Raw genomic sequence first — 22,328 nt, forward strand, 5'->3', positions numbered from 1 at the left:
AGACGTTAATAATATTTTGTTATGTTCACACAAGTAGCACTTCAAGTTAAAGAACACGTTCCAAATACATTATTGTTCAGATGATTGTGTACATTTTTAACTTCCTTGAGGAAAGTGTACCTTAATTAGACAGCTGTAATCCAAATTACAGTTTCTCATTTGTTAAAGCTGTTAAAATACCTTAAATCAGCTGCATATGTCTGAGATAATAATGAAAATAACTGCATTAGCAAAAATTATCTGAATGCGAGAGGGCTATAAATAGATAGGAGGTGGATTGGACAGTCGGCGGATGCTGAGTTGGAATAAAAACATCTTACTTAAGCCAAAAACATGGCAACCAATATTTTCTGTTATAAAAATATTTGAGATGAATTTAGTTTTTATGAAAGCTGTCTGAAACTAAAATGAATAGCAGAAGCTCTCTGTTTGTTTACAAGTCAGTGTTAATACCTGAAGTGTAAAGCAAGGCACCTTATGAGCAATGACAACAAACCTTTGATTGTATTCAGAAATCCTTTTTGCCAGGGGTTAAGAATGACTGTACGTTCATGCTCTCTCGGAGTAACCTCCACCTTGATAACGCTTGTCATTTGAGCAAATTGTATGACAGGTCTGTGAAGTGGATTACTACTGTCCACTAGAGGCTGTAATGAGACCAACAATGTCATTTTATGACAAATTGAAGACTTAGACTGTAATGATCAATAATTGTGAAATTACTTTTCCCACTCAGTACATCGTCAATCATTTCCCTGAACGTGAATGTTTAAAAACAAAATTCCAACTTCCTGTACCTCTTATTCTCCCATTTTTCGTAGATACTATTAATTGTATAAAACTTGCAGCGTAGACAACACGTTGCAACTAGTGGATTGAAAGACAGCGTCTTCCAGACAGTGCGCACCTTGCATGTCAAATTGATTAATATCTTCTGGTCAAGACTGCATTCAGCTGGGAGTCGTATCAGTTTCAGCACATCCCCAGCAGTAAATAAAAATGCTTGAGTCAATGTGGGTTCTTGTGTCCCACTCACCACCGCGGTGTCAGAGCCCCTGTCTGTACTGTGCTCAACCAGCTGAGCAGCATCTGTCACATATCTCTGCTCTCTTTCTCTCCCCAGGGGCAGGAAGGTCTGCAATGGAAGAGTTTTGTTTTGGAAGTTTGCTGCTACTTTCATGTACGCATCCCTTGCTATATGGCCTCCTCAGAGGGGGCAAGGTGATGGGGTTTAGGGTGGCTCTTAGCTGCTGTGAGAGTGCACCGCAGGTGTTTGGGGTAGCCCTCGAGCAGGACCTGACCGCTTCAGTGCTGAGTTGCTTCTCTTTATTCTTGTTGTCTGAACTATCTTGGTGGCAGATAAAACCACGTCTACTTTTCGCAGCAAATTACTTTCTCTTCTGGCTTAGTTCGGCACTCCTGGGTCAATAGGCTGCGCTGCCTTAATAGATACTGAGGGACCTCTGCCCTGGCCATTTAGTGACGGTCACATTCAGGTGCTGTTTCCCACCCCCTCTGCCTTCACCAGCATCTCCATATTTTGCGGTATTCTTTGCGGAGGGAATATATTGAGCCCTAGCGTAGGCCCTCAGCAGGGGAGCTGCAGAGGCACAAGGATGTCTTTTGACATGGTATTATACCCTGTGTGTCAGGCAATGTCTGTGGAAGCACAGTCCCCTCATCTCTCATCTGTTAATGCAACCAACATACATCGAGTCAAAACAGAGGTGAGGAACGGCTTATGAACCTGATGTGGCTGGTGGCAGTTGTGGCACTTCCCAAAGCCACGGGTTAAGGCTGCCTGCTGGCTCAGGAAAACAACATTGCTTTGCCTTACGATGGACTTATATTTTAGGGGTCTCTTTTCAACTCTGAAGCAGAAACAGAGACAAAGATTTAAAAGCCTAGAGCCTGGAGCGTGGCAAAGAATGTGGGTCCTGTGGCAAACACCATAGCCACAGAGTGGAGGAATACACAAGCTTCTTACATGAGCCTGCTGCAGAAGGGAAGGTTGCCCAAAGCTTGCTTCAGCATGAATGTGGCTTCTCTTTCTCTGCGTGTGCCACACCTCTTGGCAAGGTGAACGTTTGAGAAGGAAAGATTCCTTTCTCCTGAGGTAACACTCTCTACAACTGGAATAAAAAAGGTGGCAGACAGGAGAATGCCGCGTACTCAGAAGTGAACCCTGACGATGGGGTTGCGGCTTCTCTGGGGCCTTCGCTTGATTTTCAGTAATCTCCAGTCTGTGTCTCTCTCCCCTGGTTCCTTCTATTAAATCAATGAACCTTGCATTAGCTGGGTGAAGATAATTTTGCTGTCTGCTTTGCTGCTGTAGATTCACTGTCTCGTAGTGCCGAGTGGCACGTTTGTCCAGACGTCTTGGCCTGTCGCTGCTTCCGTCCCCAGACCACTCCTAAAATGGAAAGTGATGTTGGATTTCATAGTGAACCTGAACTAAAGATGCTGAAGGTGCTGTGGTAAAAGATCCTTACGTTTCATAACGGTAGTCTGTATTACAGTATCAACTCTAAATCAAGAGCACTGCAGCTTACAATGTTATTATTACGTTCTTTAGCAATTACGGTGAAGTAGTACAGTCATTTATAGAAGGGACTACTTTGCTGATCTGCATAACGACAGGCTGAGTCCTAGGGTACTTTGCATCTAGACTCTTAACGCTAGATTTAATGCTAAAATCTAATGCTGATATATAATGGAGACACAGAAGATATACCTGCACTAGAAACCCGGTACCTTGGAGCTTATTGTTGTGGCGGATTGGTACAAGCCTGGTCTGGGTGGCCACGTTGCAGGGAGTGCACCTCTGAGGCCCTCCTGAGGCCTGTGACCCCACAGCGTCCAGCTCCACGGAGCTGGTACATAACGGCCTTTGCTATTTATGCAACATTTTTTGCAATGTCCTTGCGGTGGGGAGAGGCTTTCTCTGGGCTGTGCCTCCCATCCTGATGCCAAAGCAGAGAGTGAATGCCTTCTTATGGACCACTGTCAGGTCTCATGCAAGCATAGCAGCCCGCCGTCCTTTGGCTGTATTCCTCCCATTCATGGCTTCCATAATTTGTTTTATTTCTCCAAGTTGTACCTGGCTTGGTAATTTGGTGTTTTGCCTTTTCTTCTAAGACTTGAAGACCAGACTGAGCCAGTCCAGGACGAGGACATTTTCTCCGGTCTCCGGTTTGCATCCGTGCTCGTTATTTGCCCATCGCTGCAGTTTATGGCACTGCAGAGACCCGTGCTGAGAGGAGTAAGAGATCAACGAGCTGACGCCGGAGCGCCGGGGAAGCGTAAGTTGCCTTCGTTGGGGGGGAGTTTGGGAGAGGCTCCCCGTGGTCTGCGTACAGCCGGCAGCGATGCGAGGGGATCTTTGATGAAATGCGTGCTGAGGAATCCAGAGGGAGTTAGTACCCAAACATGCGTGGTTCAGCCCTGCCTGTCTTGTAGTTCAGTGACGGTATGAGTCAGAGCCTCTTTGGTCTGAATGAAGTGGAAGGTACTTTCTACAAAGCAACTCAAGCATATGCCAAGGATCCGGATAAATAAAACTAATTCAGAAAAAGGGAGTGGGATGCAGGCTCTAGCTCTAAATCACTTCGCAGTTCTCCACAGCGAAACGCAATATGGCATCTTAAATAAAATCACCCTCTTCTGACTCTCGCAGAGGCTGCTTCAGAGCATTCCCTGGCTTCCAGCACAGTTTGATTTCCTCCCTTTGAGAGACAGACCAGCCTTGACTGAGCAACCGATTTTCATGCATCCCTTAAACCAGCATTCCCTGCCATTTCTGAGGGACAGCACGCTTCGCTAGCTGTCTCTTCCTTCCCCCTTAAACAATATAGGTTTGGGGTTGGTCGTCCCCCGCCCCAGCTCATTTCTTCCCGCCTGCAAAGTGCTTTGAGATCCCCGCGACGCAGCCTGCCCCAGCAGCCGGGACTTGTGTGGAGCACAGCGGCGTGGGCAGGGATTAATCCCGCCGTGGAGAGCCAGCCTGGCCTTTCAAGTGTTACAAGGAGGAGGAGGTAAGCGGCGAGCCGAGCCCCGCGTCCGTCCGTCCGTCCGTCCGTCCCCGGCCTCCCCTCCCGGGCCCGGCCCCGGCGCCCCCGGGGCAGCGTGCGGCGGCCCCGCAAAGGGTTAAGGCCGCCTTGGCCCGGCGGTGCTGTGCGTATGCAATAATCTGTGTGGCTCTCTTGGCCGCCTGCCAGAGTGTTGCCTTGCCTCCTCCTCCTCCTCCTCCCTTCTCCCCCCCCCCCCCCCCCCCCCCCCCGCCTTTTGCATGAAGTAGGATCCTTGAGCTGTTGCAGAGGCAGCCAACTGCTCCATATTTGGCTTCTATTACCCATTTACATGCTGGAGAGAGGAGAGGGAGCGAGCGCTGTACCGCAGACATCATTTCTACTACAGTGGTGGAGACATCCCGGACCTGTGTCATTGCAGGGGGAAGGAAAAAAAACCAAACAAACAAAAAAGCAGACCCAAGCCCCGTGAGCAGCTAGGAAGACATTTGTGTGCGAGTCTCTCTCTGAGCCCCCCCCGCCAACCCCACCTCCACTGACACTTTACAGTAAGTGGCTTTTTCTTCCTCCTCTGCTTTTTGCCTCCCCCCCCCGGCTTCTTCCCTTGTTTAGACTGCAAACCGCCGGCGATTTCCAGCTGGGAAAACACGGGGCCGGGGGGGAGGGGAGCGCACTGCCCACCACCCCGCCGCGGGGCTGCGGCCCGCCTCGCTGCGGCCGCCCCCGGCCCGCCACGGCCCGGCCCGGCCCGGCCCGCAGGCGCTGCCGCCGCGGGCCCGGCCCCGGCCCCGGCGGAGGCGGGGGGGGGGGGGGGGCGGCCGCGAAATGGCCGAAGGCGCCGGCGGAGGGAGCGGAGCGGGGGTGCGGGGACGCGCTGCGCCCCGCCGCGGGAGCGGGGGGCCGGGGCCGGGCGGTGGGGCCGGGGCGGCCCCGCGGAGGGAGCCGCTCGTACAGCCCTGCCCTCCGCCACGGCTCCTTCCTCACCCCCCCCGGCCCGGCCCGGGCGGGGTGCGGGTGGCCGCGGGGAGGGTGGACATTTTGCGAGCCGCCGCTGCCCCCGGTGCGGCGGCCTGGGGCTGTGTGTGAGGCCGCGCCTGTGTGCGGGGGGGGGGTGGGGGTGCGGTGTCCGTCTGCCTGTCTGTGCGTGCGTGTGTGTTGCGTGCCGTGCGTGTGGCGACACGGGCTGCGTGTGTGTGTGTGCGTGTGCGCGCGTGTGTTGGTGCGTGCGTGTGGCTGCGCGGTGCGGGGGGGCCGTGCGGTGCGCGTACGCCGGGCGGGCCCGGCGGGGCGCAGCGCAGCTCAGCGCGGGGCCGGGTGCCGGCGGGGCCGGTCGCCGCCGCACGGCGTATGTAGTACGGGGCTGGGCGGCTGCCGGAGGGTGAATGAAGCGAGGAGGAGGCGGCGGCGGCGGAGGAGGCGGCGCTGGGGCTGGGATGTGCCCGGCAGCAGCCCCGCTCCGCTTCACTCAGGGCCCAGGCCGGCTGCAGACGCCACCCGGTACTGCCGGCCGGGGGAGCGGGGGCGGGGGCGGGAGGGACGGGGCGGGAGGGCCCGGGGGGAGAGGGGCACCCCGGGGGATGGGGGGGGCGGGCGGGCGGGCCGCCGCCCCGCTGCCTGCCCGCGGCGGCGGGGTCCGGCCGGCCGCGTCCCCAGGGCCCCGCAGGGAGCGGGGCCGGGGTTCCCCGCTGCCGCCGCCCCGGGGCTCCGCTCGCCGCCGCCGGCGGCCGCTGCCCTCCTGCCGCTCGCCTCCCCCCCTCCCCGCCCCGGGGTGCGCTTGGGTCGGGCCGGGGGTTGGGGTGGGGTGGGGTGGTTTGGGGCGGGGGGGGGCGAGGTTTGCGTTGCTTTTGGGTTTGTTTTTTTAGGCATTGTAATTTACCGGCAGCAAACAAATAAATGACCCCTTGTATGTCTGTGGGTGCTGAATCCGTCAGTGCAATTCCTGAGAATATTAAAGTCTAAATTAAAGCATGCTGGAAAACGTTAGCTCCTACTGTAATAGTAATAGCGATAATAATAAAATGACAGAATTGGGAGCGATTTACATGTTATTGAAGAGGAGGAATTACTGAAGAGTAATAATAGAAAAGAAAACAAGTTGGAAACCCGTTATATAATGCACTGTGTAGATAACGGGAGCGACAGGCTATTTTTATTTTGTTTACTGTATGCTGTGTAATAGGGACTCCTCCGAGCAGCATCTCTCCCCCGTGAGCCCGAACTCCAGATAGAACTGGGGAAAAATTTTTAGCATTCCTGTTATGCCCAGGCGAAGAAATCCGTGTTTGTAAAACCTTCCCCCTTACAAATGTTTTCTGCGTACAGATCGGCGAGGGTGCGGGTAGATGACCTTTGCCAGAGACCTTTTCCCTTTTATATGGTATAGAAATTCATATTTTGTAACGCAGGTTACACTTTAACCTTTAACACTCATGGTTATGCATTTTATGCAGTAATGGTTACTTTACGTGTCAGATGTGGTCAGGCGTAGTGAGTTACTCTGCTTACACACCGAGAAGTCAAGGACTTTTAATTTCAGTTTCGCATGAAGCCTTCCCCTAAAGGAAAATCCCGGCTTTGCGTTAATCTATTTCTGTTCGGCTGATGGAGACGGCTCAGTTTTATGATACGGAGCAAGGGTTGTGAATGAGGGAGAGGGAAACTGAGAATGGCTGGGGAAAATATTACGCCGTAGTTATTTTTGCGATGCTGCGAGATAATAGTAAGTTGTAATTGCACGTTATTGCACCTAATTTGTTCGTAAAACCGGCCCGGTATTTTATGGGTAGCTGGTTTGGTTTTTTTTTTTTTTTTAAAGGGTAGCTGTAATCTCTTTGCTTTTTACATAAGGCAGAGGTCGATAGATTTTCCTCCGCGCTCGCCTGTCTGTCTGTCTCTCTCATCATGTAGCGACATGTCAGCGGTGTAGGCTTTCAGCGCGCTTACTCCAGCCCTGATCAGTCATGTAATTAGATCGGGCTGCCATGGTAACAGACGGTATTCACCGTCCATTCAGGTGTGTGTGCGGATGGCGGGCGACCCACCGGGCTACCGCCGGCCCTGCGTCTGCCGCGTTGTGCCGTGTCGGTGGTGTGCGGCCGGCACGGCCACCGCCTTGGGCTTGCCAAAAAACGAAGGATGCCGGTGGTGGTGGTGGTTTTCCTAATGGCTGAACTTCTCGGGAAGGGTGTTCTTTGCCTACTGTAGCGTCAGGCAGATGGGACGGTACGTGGCACGCATAGCAGGTTAGCCAAATCGTCGCTTCCACTTGCGTTTATTATTAGCAAATTAACAAAGGTGTGGTACTTTGTAAAAATGTTTTTGGCTTATAAAAGCATGCATAAAAGTTTCTTCGGAGTTTTCCTTTTTTTTTTTTTTTTTTTTTTTTTTTTTTCTGCCTGGTTTAACTGTTTGGTGGCTGTAATGGTGTTTGTGAGTTTGTGACAGTTCCCATTCCAGCATTCGTATTTTAGGCCACAGTCTTGTTCTTCTCCACTCATGTACTGTACTTCACGCCTTCTGGCCAGTAAAATTAAAATCAGTGATACCTGATATCACTATCGTCGCTTAGGTTTGTTAAGCCTCTTTGTAGTTCTTAGCAAGGTCTAGGCCCTTTTGTGTTTTAGGTGAAAGCTGACTTCATTTTCTCCTGATAAAAAACGAAGTATATACTACTGAAAACAATTTACTCATCAGTAAATAACTCGTTTCCAATACTGGTATTTTTTTGCCCCTCTTTTTTTTTCTTTTTTTCATTTGTGCTTATCAAAATATTACAACTATAGAACAGGAGACTTTCTGCCACAAAGTCAATAATACCTTGAAAAAAATATGCAGTCCTATTAGCTGCTAGCTGCATACTGTTCTTAAAAAGGTATTTAACCAAGGAATATGTATTTGTCTTCATTCCTAGTGTTTGGATACCACTTTTGAGCCACTCTTTCACAAATGTAGGTATAATTTTTGAATACTCTGTTCTAATGTCATAAATCTGGATTGACTCCAGGGGACGGGATTGTGAGCCACTTACATGGGTGTATATCTAGAATAACTCCATTTATTGGACTTAATCCAGGTATGTAGTAGAGTAACAGAGCTCAGAAAGTGATCTGCTGCATATCGCTGTTATTTTCTCTGTATTTTTTATGGCAAAAAGCACTGTGGGCCTAAATAGGATTTTTGCCTGATCAAGGAGCTGCGTTAAGCATCTGCAGAAGTTGTTAACACCCCTATTCCAGTCGCTAATCTTCCATGCACTTACACTAATATTGAACTTGGCCTGGGGGATTTCATGTCTTGATGATGAGAAGTCATCAGCACGCACAGCTCCCGAGCATTTGTAGTACCAGGCTGGAACATAATGCAATCCAGAAATATCTCAGTAAAATAGATATTTTAATCGCTCTGATGGTAAAGCACGGGAGCTGGAGGAGGTAATGAGAAATGCCTGTCGGTGGGTTCAGCTCTTGCAGTGCCAGGCAGCTGGCGGTCTCGAGTTCGGTGTGACGAGTTTGCAGGTCTCAGCCTGCCTGCCGAGCAGAGGCGTTTCTCCTCAGAGGGGCGAGGGGACGGGGAATTGGCGGGCAGTTTCCGACACCCGAAGCACAGCTCTTCGGTGCCACGACTAACTCGCCCTTCTGGTTAGGAGAGAATATCCTCTGCTGGGCACCACCGCCTCCGTTTTGGGCCTCCGTACCGAGGAGGTGGCTTGAAAAAGAGGAGCCTGTTAGGAGGACCGGCTGGAGAGAGTGGAATAATCACGCACGGGACGGCTCCTGTAGAGTCAGCCTTTGTGTGCCGCACGCTGCTTATACATATTTTATTGTAAGACAAATTACCTGTGTGACTAAGAGCAGTAGAAAGTAACTATTTTCAAAAAGGCCATATATACATAGTTACGAGACTTTTTGAAAATAAACAGTGCAACTCTTGTCCCTTGCCCTTCTGGCCTGCTTGAATTTATTTAGAAAGGCTGAAAAAACTAGTCTTGTTTTAAAAGACATTTACAAGAGACCTGGAATTTCACTTAACAAAAATTTTTATGTAATAGATCCAGTGGCCTAGTTTCCTGTTAATTAAGAAAATAGATACTTAAATGCAGTCACCTGAAAAGCAACTAAGGATTTAAACATGAGAATTTAAAAATAATGGCTTTAGTGCTGTAAAACAAAATCAAGGCCTAATTTTCCCCTTGCTGAAGTTTAGCAGCGCGTCTTAGGAGATGGCAGTCAGGATTATCATTGTCATTGTTCGTAGAGTGTGCTGCTTTTGTTGTGGTGTACTAATTGAAGGGGAAACGCAATAAAGCAGCATGGCAGGCTCTGAAGGAAATGCGTGTCAGAATTGCATAGTGGTCTGAAGCACTGGCTGGCTGCGAACCTACTCCAGCGTGTGAGGCAGCTGACGCTGGTGCCGCTTGAGAGAAGTCGGGCTATGTGACAGCCTTAGCTAAGCACACCGGTTGTGAATGATTTGGCTGCTTTGGAGGACTGTACAGGTACAGTGTGTACAATTCACACAGTGCAGATAACAGATTTAGTTGTAGGTCTCTTCTGAGGCTGCTGGAACCAACTCTGCTTTAACAAGTAAAAATACAACTAGCTTGAGAAACAGAAGTACAACAGTCTTGGCACAGGTAAATATTTCATTGCAAAGAAATTACGTGCTATATTCCAGCGACTTCAATAGCCTAAGCTTTGCAAACTGAAAATCATGACCTCATCCTTTCATTTTACTTTTATGCAAGACTCTAAGTGCGATAAATAAATAAATAGCTATTTGGACAAAGGCACTGTATTTTGGAGTTCAGTGGTTCACATTCTTTATATAAAGAAGTTGAAGATTTGTACGTGGTTTTGGCTGAGCTGATACATGACTAATGTTTAAAAATGTAAGAAACTTTGCAGACTCCTGACTTTTGCAAAAAGACAAAAACCAGATCGATGACCATAATTCCTTTTTGATCTCAGTGCGTGTGTTGAGAATGTAATGCTTAATGTTTGCTCCCCCCCGCCCCCCCCAACCTGTAGTCTGAGGTGGTTGTACAACACGTGCAGATCTGTGTGTGTGCATTGGTCCCAGTCTGCAAAGTTACTTTAGTACATGTCCCAGTGAGGGTTTTGCTGAATGAGGATTGATTAAAGAACCTATCTAGAGTTAAGTATGTGTGTAAATCCTTCCATAAATAGGAATGAGTAAGTATGCTCATAAACTGAAACAACAAAAATGCTTCTCAGTGAGGGAGAAATGGTCCCACTAAATCCTTTTATTGTCCCAAGAGTGATAAAAATATTTGGTGAGAGTCCAAGTGAAAAAACAAAATGTATTTTGTTTAATGTGTGATGTCAGCAGAAATTCAGTGCTGGCTCTTTGTAAATTTACTGAGTAAAAATACAGAAATATAAAAAAAAAAAAATTCACCTTGGTACAATTTTCCTTTGTTTATATTATTTGGGAATTTGCGGCAATATGCATCGACTCTAGCATGCCACCGTTAATGACAAAATAGTGCACAAGGTAACGTCACATTCCCAAAGCTGATTATTTTTCGCCTAATAGTGGTAGTTGTAGCAGTATGTTTTCTGGATGATGCCGCTCCTCAAATAAAATATGTTCTGTTGGCAGTGAAGACAGTCATCTCAACTCGCTTATGATTCTTCATCTCATTAAGATCACATTTAGGAAAAGAGCACTCAGTTTGAATAAATGGGCTCTGCTCTCTACTGTATGTGCTCTGTCTGCAGGATTAAATCTATAGTTTATTTGTGCTTGAGTAATAGCAAAAGCAGTCTCTTTCAGTCCTTGTTGGGATGTCCTAGCATGTTGTAAATTGTTTGACTCTTAATTGTGTTTTTGTTTCTTTTTATTTTGGTTTCCATCTCCTCAACTCCTGGATCAACAGTCACATCGCAGGCCAAGCCAGATGGGCAAGCAATACAAGCTGTGAATTTACTCTTGACCCCTGTAGGACAGTGACCACCTTCATTTTTGTCTTCACCATACAGATATGCACTGCCAATAAGGTGAGAATATAATGCTTTTTATTTCCTCTAACAAGCGTACACTGTCTGCTCTGGGCTTTAATCAGCGTGGACGCCTTACCGGTGTCTGTACAATTACCTACCCGTGATCCGTTTGTACTTCCCTTGCCTGGCAGCAGAGGTCCTTGAGAAACTCTCATCAGAAAAATTCCATTACCTCTGGTGACTCAGTTCGGTGACTTGCAGGACAGTGGGTTTCGGATGAGTGGTTTTATGCTCACCTCAGGTCAGAGCGTATTCAGTTACTAAAAGACGACAGAATGAATGGAAAAGTTTACGGGCTTTGATTTTTGTGGTAAAATGCCACACGTAAAATTGTATAAATCCTTCCTGCACTTTTATGAATGTTTTCAGTGCTTCTTGTTGCTTGCAGCCTGCTTGACTTTTCCAGTGTCCTGAGTTCCTCCTGTGCACTAAACTTTGTCTGACATAAGGATGCTTCCCAGGAAAACCAGTCACTACTGACGTGCCTGGGTGTCTTTTACTCTGGTTTGAGGAATGTTTTCAATTCTTCTGATTTTATTTCCCTGCGATGCTGTAGCCAGACAGGGTGTAATAGTGCACATGTATCAGTCCGCTCTCCCTCTCCGCTCTGTCTCTCCTTCCCATATGGTTGTGGAGAATACCTTGAAAAAACCAAATCTCAAGGCTCAATGATCATACTGCCAATGAAAAGGACATAAATTTTTATTTTATTTCTTTAATCTGATTGTCATTAAGCCAGCCTGGTTTTTTGGACCTGTTACATGATTTTTGAGTGCTTGGGATTGGCAATACTGCTAATGCTTAAAAAAAAAAGATAAAGGGTCATAAGAAAATTGCCTGTGTCTTTAAATAAAAGAAAATGAAATGTAGCGGTTGCTTGCAGAAAATCAAAGGATTTTTTTTTTTCTATTTACAGCCAGAAAACTTAATTACTAGAGAGTTCTGTTTATGAGAGGCTGATCAGAATGTCTCCATTGCGGAATAACTTTTTAATGTATACAGCATGTCATAGAAAAGCATGCAGCACATAATTTACATTTTATTGTGGCTGTGGGGAAGGGTGCTGTGCTTTAAAGAGAAGTTGTCTAAGCAAGTAGTTACATGCAAAGACATGCCTGTTACAGTTTACAAATGAGGTTGAGTGGTGGGGGTGGATTGTAACCACTATATCTCTTTGGAGCAATAAGAATTTCTTGAGAGTGAAAAACCAGACAAAGTGCCCATGTGCTGACACATTTCGTCTTTCCATTTTGGAAGAAAACTGACTTGGTAGCAGCTATTGACTTGGGAGATCGAATAGAAGGAAGCTTTTTGTTATGACGTTATAATTTCCACAAAGCATTTCATTTTTTTCAGAACTAGCTTGGGTTGTATGAAATTGTATTTATTTGCAGAAGTGATTACTACAGGAAAGGCTTATATCTCTTAATTAGAAGAAGTAATCGTTTATAGTGTATTGGTCAAATCCTAGGAATAATCAGATTGTGTTATCCACAATGTATTGCTAAGTCACCTCGAATATTTTAGCATCTGGCATTTCCTGTGATTGCACGACAAAGAATATATTAGATGTTAAGCAAACGTTTTGGATAAAAAATATAACCTAGTTAAGTCTGGTGCAGAGGCATGACAGGAATATAGTACTATACTGCTTTTATTCTGTACCAGTGCAGCTTGAAGGACAGTGTTGTATTTGTGGACCTTAGATCAGATTTGCTTTGGCTTCTTTTCTTCTTGTTGGACATTTTAGTCACTGAGTTTGGGGTACCTCTGTTGCCCTCATTAGCTAGTTCTCATTTTCTCTAGGGAACGATCGAAATCAGGCCCACTGTATAACTAAATAAGTGAAATAAAAGTCACTGGGGTAGAGACTGCCTGTTTACAAATGTTCTCTCTCTCTCACTGGAGGTAGCAGGCGGGAGCTGACAGTAGTAACACATGAAAGAAACGTGACCCGGCCCCGTGCAGCGAGCAGCCACGGTTAGGTTTCACAGCTCGAGATAAAGCGTCACATGCTAAGACCCATCGTTTTTTCCGGTTTTCATGTTTGTTTCGGGGTGAAGGTGGCAGCAGCCCCGCTCCGTTTTAGGCAGACCTGGGTTGTTACCACCGAGTCTGTCTGAGGGGCCGAACATCGGGGGCGTCTGACTGAACACATCTAAAATCAGATCTCAGAGACCTTACTTTAGGCCTAATGGCCGTACGCGTGCGTTCATGGCTTTACTCGCGTGAGGAATCGCGTGGCTTCAGGGAGTAACGTCGCCGTCGTGTCTGAGCTCCGGGCGTGCTTACCCTTCCGATTCAAGCAGCGTTCTCGCAGAGCCTGCTAAGCATCTTGCCTGAATAGGGACACGGGGATTAGTAAAAATAAAATAAAAATAAGTGAATATACAGCTTTTTTTAAACCATTACTTTAGTTAATTTTAGCCTGCTCTAAAAAAACTAGAGTTATTGTTAATTGTTCAGAGCGTGCACTGCCTCCTTCCACGTAGGCAAATGACTCAATGCTTTCTTTTAAACAGTTCTGTTGAGAGGATTTTGCATGAGACACTGGACGTTTTAACAACTAAAGAGTTCTTTCTAATCTTTCCCACTGTCGAGTCACTTGATATCTATTAATCATATTATAGTATTAGGTTGAATTCGCAGCCACAGCCCATTTGCAAGAATTTTTTTTTTGCTGAATTTTCCATAAGTATGTCTTTACCTAATATGGCTTATTTTTTACGTAAGATGTAATTTCTGTTTTATGCAGACTTCTGGCTATTGGTCTCTGTAAATGGACAACAGTCTGTCCTTTTAAAATACTTTGCGGTGAACATAAAAAGAGCTAGTCCGTCTCTATATTAGCGTGTCCAGTGGTGGCTTTTTGATTGCCCTATCGGTGTCGTTTTATACTAGCTGGTTTTATTTCTTCCATCTCATACTGTTTAGTAAGGCCTACAATAGCTGTAGAGCTAAAAGAATGTATGCGAGGGAGATTTTGAACGTATTAAGAGCACAAGTGAAATGGAGATGTGAGCTAGTTGTAATTGGATAGTAATTAGAAATAATTTTTTTTTTAATTGTTTGGTTTGTGTACAAGTGAATAACTGTAAGGTTAATTAAATGAAGTGACGTGAGGGCAGACTGGTGTCTTAGAAATGAGGCTTTGCCACCCCCTCAGCCCTACCCCCTCACCTCAGCCCTGACCTGTTGTGTTTTTGCTCCGTTGTTCCTTCAGCAGATACTGAAGGTCTGCTGTCTGACTGATTGAAAGTTCTCTTACACGGTCTAAAGTGTAAATGGAGTTGGGTGTAGCGATCTGTCTACCTAAAAACACACGGCTCACGCTCATAATGCACTATAAGCCAAGACCTGAGGTTTGACTGACCTTCCAACTTCTGTTGTAAAAAGGTATATCTGCGCATGGAATAAGAGACTTGCTGTCCCACGTGCTGTAACTTGTTAGCGTTTCTTTAAATTACGAGCTTTCGGATGTTAGGGTAAGCATTAGAGAGATGGAGAACTTGTACATGCCAAGGGCTGGAAGCGGTGAGATGACTGGATGTGATGTGCGCTTGTCTATAAGCCTCGGCATCTGTGCATGCCCTCCTCCTGGCCTCTCCCTCGGCTGTGTGTGTTCAGCCGGGACGTGCCAGTGGGTTTTGCCGTGCCTTGATACCAGGGGTATGCTTTTTGGTTGAAAGTTAGCCCAGGTGGCAGCATCTGGATTTGAGTGTGTTAGCTGAAGGGTTTCTCATGGCGAGATACTGCGATGGAGGCAACCCCCACGTTTGATAATTTGTTCTTTATTTTCTGATCAGTTACTTAGCAGTGATCAACTCATTTTGGGACTAGCTGAAAACCAGACTTAAGGATTTATTGAGTTGTTCTTCGCTCTATAAAAAGTACAAATGTTGAAGTGTTTCTCACTTGTATTGGAGTGTGGTTGTGACTGTTACCACATTTTTGTTTGTCAGGTACCCACGCGTGAAGGCCCTTGTAGTTTTGTAAATTTAACATTTCTGTGAGGCCAACTGCTTAGAAGAATGTTAGCCTTTAACGGAGAAGAATAATTAGAAAAAGCAGGCTTAATCCTCCTTTACTGTGCTCGGAATTTTTGTGCTGGTGAATGTTTTCTCATTGGTGCGGTTCTTTTTCAGTGCCATGTGTAGTAGCTGAGTAGAGAGGGATTTTTCAAATTAATATGATAGTAAAAGCGTTTCTCCTCTTCCTTAGCTCCTGAGCACATCGCCTCCCTGGTAGTGTGCCGTGTTCGTAGCTGTCCCCAGATAGTCTGACAGCAAGTAGATCCAGAATGGTTTGAAAATTCACTGTATGCAAGAGAAAAAAAAAATCCTAGTGGATTATTGCACTAGAAGAAGTTGTGAGTTTATTCTCCATGTACCACTAGTGATTAAAAACCCATAGCACTAATGATATGTAATGCATTTTTATTTACAGATTAGTAGGCTCTACTCTGACATATGACTAACAGGGAAGCCCCTCCCTTTAACAGTTGTATGTCATCTGCTTCAGAGAACTAATTACTTGGCAATTCCCATTTGATAATTCCCTCTTTATTTTCTGATGAGTTACTTAACAGTGATGAGCTTGTTGAGCAGAATACCATGCTTAATCTGTGCTTCAGAAGCTACAGCGCGGGCCTGGGGACATCACTGTTTTCTAAATGCTGTTTAGCCTTGCCACAGGAACACTGAAACCACACTAAAACATGTTAACAGTTCACAGTTAAAGGTAAGCTTAACGTGAGTGATGTGCAGCATTTGCCAAAAAATAAAAGAGGGGTTTAGATTACTGCTGCACTGCAAACAGGATGTTAAATAGATCATTTCTCCAAAAAAAACAAAACAAAACCTAACATAATTTAGACATTAAGAAGCAGAAGCTTGTGTCAGAGGTATATTCTGTGTATCGTTTCTCCTCTCCACTGAAATAATCAATTTAAAGGAAATTTTATTCTTTAAAAAACTCCACTGTTTCTCGTAATATCTGTTTGACAGTTCAGCTGATACTGGTGATTGTTGTGTTGTTTTAATATGAGATACTTAAATAAATTACTACTGTGTTTTCTCTACTGTTACCTGTCTTTTTTATTCCTTCCCGGTCCCTTTTCACATTCTTCTACTCTGGTGGCCACAGCAACCCTTGTTTCTGGCTGGGGACTGTGTTACAAGTCTCACTGCTAATTACAACATCGCGGTGTTCCTAGAGGGTACCTGAGTTCAGCGCTGCTTAGCTGCCGCGCCAGGCGAGGGGATTTATGGGGTGAAGTGACATCAGCCTGCTCATGGCAGTGCTGCTGAGGTCAAAGCGAGTCTCTCTTGCAGATCAGGGGTCAGATGGGTCCTGTTCAGACCCCGTGTCTCTGAAATTCAACTGTGTGAAGCCATGCTATTGAATTTGATGAAAATTTTATTATTGGCTTCAGCAGAGGAAGGTTTGTGGATCAGCTACAGTCACTTTGACTAGCTGGTGGCATTATCCCACAGATGCTGATACCTGAAGGATTGCATTTTAGCTGAGCCGCTGCTATAAGCTGAGAATTGGGCTATTTATTCTTTTACTTGAATGAGAAGTGTCATATTTTCTGTATTAGCTCACATGACATTGCATCATCAGGCTTGCTGATTTATTAGATATTCACAATGATATCTCTTGGCCAGTACTGGAAGCTGTGTCACAGGCTTGTTTTATCAATGAGAAAAATGCATTTGTACATAGTTACATGTGTTTTTTGTAAAATTAATCAGAGGAACAGTAATTTTATGAAACATAGAATTCAGTACAGATTAATCTACTTTAATTGTGTTCATGAAGTACACCAGCTATAAAATCTTTTGAAAGGAATATTAATCAAGTTGATCAAAGGTGGCTTGAAGTACAGAATTCAAATACAAACACAATTACTTTCTATCTGTCTGTGTGTTTGCTGTAGCTTGGATGATTCTTTTAAATTTTTTTTAAAGACAAAAATAAGTTCCATTTTGCTTTTTGGATTTTTTTTTTTTTCCTACAAAATGTGCCATGTTTTAAAAGCAAAGATACAAGAGGGTAAAACAGATAAAATTTTGCATTTTATAAAATGCAGTAAGTAGGGAGCATAATAAAATAAGAAATTAAAACCCAACAGAAGGTCACTGAACCATTTTTTCATTTTCTTAATTTTTTTTAATCCTATTTAATTTTTTTAATGATTCAAGTTATCTCAGGTAGTGCTGTATAGGCATTGCTGAAAACAGAAATCCTTCATAAGAATCCGAAAAGAAATACGATGGTGAGCAGAATGCCCCGCCTGTGATCTGAAAGGTTAGCTTACACACCCGGGAGTTGTCCCTTGACAGATCCTTCCTACAAACCATTACAGCTCTTGTGGAGGGACCTGCATCCCGAGCCGCAGTGTCATACTCATTTTACAGAGGTGGACAAAGAGTTACTAGGTGGTGATTTGGGCTGATCTTCAACCGCCTGCTCAGAGGTGGTCTGTGCACCTGGGAGTTGCCCAAACCACCCTCTGTTCACCTTCATCTTCAGGCTTAGCAGCATTTCCCCGAAGACTGAGGCTCTACTCAGGCAGCATAGCCTATGATTTCAGAAAAGATTTTGCCTAAGGACTACAGATTTGGCCCAGGGTATTTTCTTCCCTCAGCAAGGGGAGGCAATGTTGCTTGTCATTAAGATTGAACTTTTGAGTAAAATGTTTGGCCCAGACACACCGATACTGGTATTTCTATCAATATTTATGCAAGTAAAACACTACCATATGAATATCATGAATGTGATCTTTCAGTTAACACAAGATTTTAATTGCATAATAATGTCTTAAGATTTGAGCATCTGGTTTAAAACAAACAAACAAACCCCAACTCATTTACATACGGTGGAGGTTTCTCTGTTGACAACTACTGTTGTCTCCCTGACAGCCAAATGAAATGGCACCTTCCCCCCTATTACCAATGAGAGAACAAATACATCCTAGATTTTGTATTTCTTTCCTCTGGATTCTCTCTCCCTTTAGCATGACTCCCCTATGAGCAACGCTTGCTGATGGAATAGCCAAAGACGAACTCGTGCATCTAGGCAAACACTTTGCATCTCCTAGTTTGCAGAACTGAGAAGCCGCTTCACCTCTTCGCTTAGGTCTTGTCTGTCTCCTCTTTCTATCAGGGATGAGTTTTGGGTTTCCTGCTCACCAGTCTTGCTAAATTTTCTTGGGATCTCTGCTGTGATATGGCCTGATATTTTTGTTGTTGATGACAGTGTCTTGGAAATCACTTGTGATTTCCTTTGTGAACTTGACAGTTGATTAATTAAATTGCGGGGAGATACGTAACACAGCAGTGCCATCTCTGTGACGCGTGTTTTGAAGTCTGTGTTCTGTTTTACAGGGAAAAAGGATGATGGTGGATCTTACGGACCAATAATCTATGGTTTAAAATTGCACTGTGTGTTTATCTGGATAGCGCACAAGTACGTTATATAGTGACTGAGAATGTATGTGATACTACAATACCAAAGGACCGAAGAAGGAGTAAAAATCTGTGTTTTGTTCCATATTTGCACAAGCTGACAGAATAACTCAATCCTGGTGCCTGGTCTTCAGCTGTGAGAATGATACAAACCGGCACGAGTACGTCCTACCGCTTGTTGGTCACCGCCAGTTTATTTTGATTGCAGCTCACCAGCAGATTCAGGGGGAATACAGTCTGTGGTGACTGAGTGATTAAAGTAATTCCTGAGTGGAAGTACGAAATTCGTTACGTGACACTACTGTCCAGATGTTGTTATCTGTTAGAGTACAGCCAGAAAGGGCCCTCAGGAAAATTGAGGTGGGTAGAAAGCTTATAGTAAGCATCTGAAATACATTAAACAGCAGCAGTCAAGTACGCCCCTGTTACCTAAGGAGTCAAACTTGTTGAATGTCACGTTGGCTGCATGGAATGGAAGAAATGCAAACTAAGACACACTTCTGCTATGTGTGCAGCTCTGCTATGAAGTGCGTTCATCTGAGCTGTCAGCTGGCTGGCTGCAGTGTTTCGTGCTGTTTATACAGCTCAGCCAGAGTGTCTCTGTGAAACCAGTAGCGCTGTGCAGCCTGTGCTGCAGCAACCGGGTTTTCGCGCTCCTTGTCTTGTTTAACGTAAACCCTGCGTGTTGTGCGTCGCACTGAGGTGCTCAGCCAAAGGCGTCGGTGGAATTAGGGGTCAGGTTCCCACCTCCGTTACTTGTGTGGATGGTTTAAATGGAACGTCTTGGGTGCAAGCCTGGTGTGACAGAGGATGGGATCTGGCCTGGGGTCTCGGGGGGTTGTCGGGGCCCTCTGGGCTCGGAGCTGTTGCCGGCAGGTCAGCGTTGCTGTTCAGGCACGGCTTGGTTGGTGCTGCGGCAGTTGAGTTCTAGCTTGGCTTTTCCTCCAAGCAATGAGGGAATGAAAACTGTTCCTCAGTCAGGTGTCATTGGTCTTCCTTCCTTTCTGTGCTTCAGGTGGATGTGTTGGTGAATTAGACTAATCTTTCTTTATAGACCCCAAGCAGTATTTTGCCCTTTCATCCTTCTGTCCTATTTTAACCTTTTCCAGACTTTATTCCTTTGTTGCTGGCCAATTAATTTTTCTCCTCACCCCCTTCTCTACCGAGGTTCTCCCATGCTCAGCAGTTCTCGCTGCTGCGTATCTGACCTACTTGTACGGCTCCCTCACCAGGTTCATTACCTGCACGATACTTTGATTTTGTGTTGGCCCTTTCTTCGGCCTGATTTTTGTGTGTGTTTCTATGTGTCTAAAATCCACTTCTGCTCAGAGGGTTTCAATACTTCAGTAATTTTCTGCAGAACTGCAGATTTGAATGTTGTTTCATCTACCTCTCTTCCTTCCTCATTAGTCATAGCTGGATTCTGAGCTTTGCAACCCTGATGATCTGCCTGGACAAGCCTTTCACTCCACACAGCCTTCCCCTTCTCCTCATGGTAAAAAAAAAAAACTTTATTTCTTCTCTGCAGCTTCACTGTGGGTGCCCATTTCCCTGGCCGAACATTGGATTTTCAATTCCGCCTGCCCCTGCCAGTCTTCCCTGGCTCCCAGCTGCAGTGTCTCTTCAGCAGGCATCTTGCTTTTCAGGCTTGTCAGCTGGTCTCTAACAAATCAGTTGCATATATTTGTTTGTATAATATTACATGCTGGCAGTGTTAAAAAAAAAAAAAAAAGTAGTTATTTTCTCTGTTACCTGAGCATGAGCCGGGAGCCACCCCCTTTGGGTCATTCGTTCATAAGATAATGGGGTCACTGTTACTTCATTATCATATTGCATGGTCTGCTAACCAAAGAATTCCTTTACTGTTTTAATAGCAGCACTTCAAGTTTTTAACATCAGTAAGCTTTAAAAATGTAATAAAATTTTCACACGTCATACTGGTGAGACAAAAGTAACAGCTTGGGCAGTTTTCCTTGTGTTTCCAGTCATTTTCATACCCTGACTCTGCTCCAGTGGCAAAGTTCTGTAGTAGCAGGTTGCAAAACTTTCAAGATAAAACGTAAGCTAAAGCAAAAAAGAATGTTTGAAAAGCATTTCATTCAGAAAAAGAAAAGAAATTGAACATGGTATGCATTTTGAGTGAGGCTCTTCAGTGAGGGAAAAATTCCTGGACTGCTATGGAGAAGTGCAGGAATGAAGCACTGTATCACTGAATGAGGGAAGTTCAGGGAAGGTATGAAGTGAAAAAATGTGAGGGTTTTTTTTGTGTATCCCTGTGTTTTTGCCAAGAACTGACTATTGGAATGATAAGGTGGTTATAGTTGATTAAAAAAAAAAAACAGTAAGTATTTTGGTTGATAACTTTGGAGATGCTATGTTTTCTCAGAAAACTAGGCTTTTGACTGAAAGGAAAACTGTCAAAAATAATGCTTTTATCTGAAAATTCATACCTCTTCTTGTTATAGGTTATAACACCAAAAAAGATACAAATTAAAGGATATTAGAGGAAAATACGCATTTTCCAAATGGATTTACTTAGTGTATTTAACAATAGCTTGAGTATAGTTAGTTTCACTTTTCCTGTATGTAGACAGTTTCCTAAGGTGAGAGAAGCATCTGAAAAAAACCAACCACATGCTTCTAAGATTATAAAAATTGGTGCAGGGAGCTCAGAGGTATGAGTTACTACTTTTAAAATCCTCCATTAAAAACAAGACTAGACTCCATATTGATGGAGTCCTTTTAAAGGCAGTGCCCTTTTAATCAGCAAACAGGTCCTCTGTGCATCAAATAATTAAAAATAGAGCAAAGTTTCTGAACAAGGCGTCTGGCAGAAGCGTCTGTACTTCCATCTGTGCATGATTAGCAGAATGTTTCATGATATTTAAATAGCACAAGCTTTGCTCTCTTTTTTATTATTTGTTGTGCTGAAGACCTGTTTGCTTGTTAAGTGGTCTTTTTTGAATAGTTACTGGCAAGGAATCAGGAAAGTGTATGAAGACATCTTGTACACACTGCAAATGCCAAATTGTCCCTTTTTTTCAAAGAGACGCTGCCCTTACTATTTTTTTTGATAGGGGTTTTACCACATCCTTCACTTGGTTTGTAAAATTTCTTATGGGCCAGTTCATTTCAGACGGAGTTTAGCATGTATTGTTGTCACTGCCCGTGGACTACGGTTTCACTGGTATTGCTATTATTTTTGTAATAGCGGAGCTCAGAGGCACGTTACAGTGCGAGTACGCACCAGGGTGCACGGGTGGCGGTTCAGATCTGCAGCTTCTGCTGGCTGTGCATGGGAGCCATGCGTCTAATCTGCTGTGCGCACTACTCTGAAGCCTTGCCCTTTCAGGAGGGACGTAATCAGCCAGGCGACGGCTTTCCAAGTGGTTTTGAGGCCTTAAACTGGGACTCCTCCTTGCTGGCAGTCGTTCAGCATTCGATTGTGTGCTCTTCGTCTCTGACTAGCAACACGGCGCTTTGCAGTTGTAGCCACTGATTTCCCTTCATACTAGTAGAGTTTTCGTGCGTGTGTTTTACTGAGACCTGAACAAGTAGGTATGCAATGAAAAGAAGCCACCATCTGGATGCTAAGTGTGTTGCTGTAGTGGGTTTAGGGCAGTTTTGTTATGTGCAAGTCCCCGGTTGTTGGGAGCTGGCAGGCTGGCAGGGAGCTGAGACACTCCGATGGGCTCAGAGGTCCTTTGTGGAGAGCTGGTATTCAGTCTTTGGACAATTTGTGTTCTTGGATGGGCATGGAAAATAAGAGCTTTAGTGGCGTGTGTAAGTGGGGTTTACTCTGGTAG

The 22,328-nt window shown here is 45.2% G+C and overlaps 1 protein-coding gene across 8 annotated transcripts in view; it reads left to right on the forward strand.

The window, feature by feature from the left end:
- The first annotated feature begins 4,299 nt into the window (after positions 1-4,299).
- Positions 4,300-22,328, forward strand: part of ATXN1 (ataxin 1) — a 221,985-nt gene continuing 203,956 nt past the window's right edge. For 5 of the 8 annotated variants that reach the window (XM_082328802.1, XM_082328800.1, XM_082328803.1 and 2 more), the window contains exons 1-2: positions 4,300-4,576; positions 10,927-11,047. The gene's annotated coding sequence lies outside the window, so the exon portion shown is untranslated. Of the gene's footprint in view, positions 4,577-5,354; positions 5,526-9,437; positions 9,661-10,926; positions 11,048-22,328 lie in introns of those variants that run through there. The other 3 variants (XM_082328799.1, XM_082328801.1, XM_082328805.1) reach the window with 3 other exon arrangements.

This window comes from Platalea leucorodia, assembly GCF_965183815.1.
Source record: "Platalea leucorodia genome assembly, chromosome: 1".
NCBI classification, from domain to species: Eukaryota; Metazoa; Chordata; class Aves; order Pelecaniformes; family Threskiornithidae; genus Platalea; species Platalea leucorodia.